Source organism: Micromys minutus (assembly GCF_963924665.1).
Source record: "Micromys minutus genome assembly, chromosome: 8".
Classification (NCBI taxonomy): domain Eukaryota; kingdom Metazoa; phylum Chordata; class Mammalia; order Rodentia; family Muridae; genus Micromys; species Micromys minutus.
In genome coordinates this window covers 58,135,080-58,139,835 of record NC_137977.1, presented here as the reverse complement: position 1 = coordinate 58,139,835, position 4,756 = coordinate 58,135,080, and the positions used below count along the sequence as shown (strand labels likewise).

Genomic DNA, 4,756 nt, shown 5'->3' with positions numbered 1-4,756 from the left:
TGGAGTGAAAACTTCCCAATGTTATTTAGAATTTTATGAAAATTATCTTTATTCATGGAAACAAAATTAGCATCTTTATTCATGGAAACCGTTGATCCTAACCGGGAAGTTTGAAGATTTGAAAGTCTTAAGAGTTTACCAGGGATGGGAAACTTTATCATTATGACTCAGTACGGAGCTGTTAGGAGGATGTGGGTCAGTATGTCACTGTTCGGAGAAGGACACTGGTCAGTACAGCACTGTTGAGAAGGGTGTGGGTCAGTACGGCACTGGTAGGGGAAAGATGTGGGTCAGTATGGCACTGTTAGGAGAAGGATGTGGGTCAGTATGGCACTGTTAGGAGAAGGATGTGGGTCAGTATGGCACTGTTAGGAGAAGGATGTGGGTCAGTATGGCACTGTTAGGAGAAGGATATGGGTCAGTATGGCACTGTTAGGAGAAGGATATGGGTCAGTACGGCACTGATAGAAGGATGTGGGTCAGTATGGCGCTGTTGAAAGGATGTGGGTCAGTACAGCACTGTTAGAAGGATGTGGGTCAGTACAGCACTGTTAGAAGGATGTGGGTCAGTATGTCATTGTTTGGAGAAGGACGTGGGGTCAGTATGGAACTGTTAGGACGTGAGTCAGTATAGCACTTTTGAGAAGGACATGGTCAGTAAGTGCAGGGTATCTTCTAAGTGTCTTAGCAAGTGGGGAAAAGACAATACAACTCAAAAATCTAGTTGGCAAATTGGTCAAAATGTAAAACACAAGAAAATATAAGGGATAAAAATTTAGTAAATGGCCATTGAATAAATATTTTATATTTCTTAAGACAAAATATGCTATTTTTCCAGGATACAAAGATTTCATAGAAAAAGTAAAATCAAATGAAGATTTGTTTTTTGGGTGAACGATGAACTCTAAATAACAGTAGTCCCCTTTATTGATGTGTATGTATTCCAAGATTCCTATAGATGCCCAAACACTATGAAGTATGTGTTTTTCCTGAATATATCTATGATGAAACTAAACTCATGGTCTCTGAATGAGACGGTAAAACATCAATGCTATGTAGGACCCTGACAGGATGCTTAAGTTGGAAAGTCAAGGTTAAAACCAAAATGCAATTCAATCCCTTCATGACTTCTGACCGAAGCAAGAACAGCACTGTACCTTCTCACATTCGGAGGAAGATCGTGTCTTCCCCTCTTTCCAAAGGAGCTGAGACAGAAGTATGATGTTCGGTCTATGCCCATTTGAAAGGATGATGAAGTTCAGGTTGTTTGAGGACACTGCAAAGGTCAGCAGATTGGCAAAGTGGCCCAAGAGTACAGGAATACGTCATCTACACTGAACGGGTCCAGCGAGAGAAGGCTAATGGCACAACTGTCCTTGTGGGCATCCACCCCAGCAAGGTGGGTATCACCAGGCTAGAGCTGGACAAGGAACCGCAACAAGATCCTGGAGAGGAAGCAAAGCCAAGTCCCGGTGAGTAGGGAAGGAGAAGGGCAAATTCAAGGAAGAAATGATCAAAATGATGCAGGAGTAGAAGACATCTCATACGCGGCTTTCATTAAAGGCTGCTTAAGTAGTAAAAAAAAAAAATAAACTAAACATAAATTAGGGACAATAAAAGACTAACAATGTGTTATGGTTTGCATATGCTTGGCCTAGGGAGCAGCACTATTAGAAGGTGTGGCCTTGTTGGAGGTAGTGTGTTACTGTGGAGTTGGGCTTAGAGACACTCCTCCTAGCTGCTTGAGGATGTTCAATCTGTTCCTGGTTTCCTTTGGATGAAGATGTAGAACTCTCAGCTTCTCCTGCACCATGCCTGCTTGGATGCTGCCATGCTCCCACCTTGATGATAATGGACTGAACCTCTGAACCTGTAAGCCTGCCCCAATTAAATGTTGTCCTTATAAGACTTGCCTTGGTCATGGTGTCTGTTCACAGCAATAAAACCCTAAGACACAATGACTAACAAGCAGGAGAATTGTTACATTATTTCTGCACCACATAACCGCCAGAATCATTACTCTTGTGCCTTGGGTTGTCTCTCTCTTTTATTTTTTAATGAAACAACAATATTTTTAAAAAAATAGAGATAAAAGTACAGATTTTAAAAGCATTTTTGCATAAAACTATATGAATATATTTTTTCAGTACTTGATTTTTAAAAAAAGCTTTGATAGATTGCACTGAAATCTTAGTTGTCTCTTAAGGAAAGTGGACATTGTGATGTATGGCAGCCAAGTCCATGACTTTGATGTTGCGGAGTGATGAATGAGTGAGACAGGGTTCATATGTGGAGGGGGAGAGGCATCTTGGTTGGATGCCCCATACAAAAGTTATAAAGACAAAAAAAAAAAGAAAGAAAGAAAGAAAGAAAGAAAAAGAAAAAAGAAATTTTAGAGGATTGGGAACAATAAGACACCTGGGAGATGAGTTTCTTTAACCCAGGAAGTGGAGAGATGACAAACACAGGAAGCAAAGCCAAGACCTTTGAAAGACCTAGGACAGTGTGCTTTGAAATCTGACTGCTGTGGGTCGATTGGTTCTCTGGTAAGGATGCAGGCAAGAGAGGTCAGGACTCAGCTCTACATATCAGAGCAGTAGATTTTGTATGATCCGGTGTCTTTGGGCACAAGTTTTTCTTCTGTGCAGAGATGCTGTCTATCAGAGGTGTGAGGGCTGCAAGAAGTGTGAGCTCATTGTGATGTCAGCAGCTCTGATCCGTGTTAGCAGTTATTTTTCTGAGTGGTGGATTGGCAGGGTGGACACTGAGGTCTTGTGTGGTGGGAAATGATGTCATTCAACGGTTGGGTGTAGAGTCTGGGGAGCGCTAACTTTGGAATGATGTATTGAGTGCATTGAAGAAGCGTTGGCATGTGTGTTGGGGTGAAGGGCATGGTACTGCAGTATACTGAGATGAAGCTTGAGGTAGCCATACTGTAGTGGGGCATAACAGCAGGAGTGAACTCAATATTGAAAGGAAGCCTACAGAAGACAGTGATAGAAGGGGAAACCTAGGAGAAAATATGTAAACTTAAGGATAAAGAAAATGCATCAAACTAGTAGAAGAAAACACTAAGGAAAAAATCTTATAACGAATGTTTAAAAAGAGTTTTATTTTTCTCAATGGTCTATTTCTTCTTAGTTGGTGACAGGTCTTTATCCATCAACTCTGAGTACTTAATTTTGTGGCATTGATCACTGGGTCCGAAGGTGATCGTGTCAGAAGGTTGGGCCTGTTTTCTTACAACATTTATACTTGAAGACAAATCCTTGCAAGTTCTGTGGACACAGAGCTCAAAGATAACCAAGCAGGGGAAGCCAAACAGGGCTTAGAGGAAAAGCAGCAAGAGTTAGAGGTTTTGTGACAGTAAGGCTAGGTAAGGCCCAACAGAGTGGTCAGGCATCTTTTACAATTTCTATAAGCTAACCATGATCTTTTCAGTATGTGTCTTTCTGATTTAAGTTAGGTTGTGTCATAGAAACAGCAATATATTTGACAGCATAAGATAACGTTTCTGTGACCTAAAATATAATAAAAGAATTAAGCCAAAAATTGGGTTATAATAAATTTATAATAATCTTATAATAGATACAATTTGACAAAAGGGTTGTTCTTATTGTGTGGAAAGAATTTATAAATTAGTAAGAAAATAACATTATGAGAGAGAAGCAACATGAGCCACAAACAGGCCACTTGGAAAAAAAATACAATCAATAAAATAAGCCTGCTTGAATATCAATCAGATATAAACCCAAACAGCAAAGCGTTTTCACCAATTATACTGCAAGGCTTTGGAAAATAGGATGGTAATGTTTGTGAATAATAATGTGTGGAATATTCCAATTTTCTTTTATTTCATTTTGTTATTGGATATTCTCTGCATTTACATTTCAGATGTTATCTCTTTCCCCCAATCCCATTCCCCTCCCCCTCCCACTGCTTCCATGAAGGTGCTCCCTCTCCCAACCACCCTCTCCCACCTCAGCACACCGGCTGAGCCTACACTGGGAATATGAGCCTTCGCTGGACTAATTTGCTTAAAGTATCCCTATGTTGTACACCAAAAACCTCAAAATGTCTATTATTTTTAATGGGAATTATTCCATGTTTAGGACTTATTCCAAGAATATAACTGAACAGCCCAGTGTGAGTCTCTCTGTCTATAAAACTGCATACATAAGCACAAAGATTCACATACAAAGGTGCCCGCTGTGGTGATATTTACACTATTAAAATTATAAGTATTTAACTATCAGATTAACAGAATGAAGAATCACATGAAGGAAAATGAAGCATCAATAAATCACATGAATTTAGAATGTGCTTCTTGTGCATGTAAAGGCTCATTGAAAAACTCGAATGCAGAATGGATCTGGGTTAAGATGATGTGCTTAGGTCTCAGTTGCTGTTGTTTGAAGTGTGTATGATGCATTATTATATTAGATTATTATTATATTATATTAGAATGTGAAGTGAAACTTTCACTGTAGTCTTAAACTTTTTGGCTAAAACTGTGCATAGTTGATATTCATATTCTTAACAAGGGTGTTAGAGACTCTGTAGTAGTCACTGTAAATTAATGAAAAAGCGAAGTCCAGTGATCACTAGTAACACTAGCAGAAGGCTGCGGAAGAGATCCAACCCCCTCCCTGCAGAAAGGATCACTGGTAGCTAGTTTCTAGAAGTTTAAGAGTGCTGTATGGCATGGACCGGATGCTACTGGAGGTATCTGAAGGTGGGAAGTTGGCTGGCACTA

The 4,756-nt window shown here is 39.8% G+C and overlaps 1 pseudogene across 1 annotated transcript; it reads left to right on the top strand.

The window, feature by feature from the left end:
- The first annotated feature begins 1,105 nt into the window (after positions 1-1,105).
- LOC308423602 (ribosomal protein uL24-like) lies at positions 1,106-1,533 on the top strand (annotated as a pseudogene). The gene has a single exon. The product of its transcript is annotated as a ribosomal protein uL24-like (transcript).
- Positions 1,534-4,756: the final 3,223 nt, after the last annotated feature.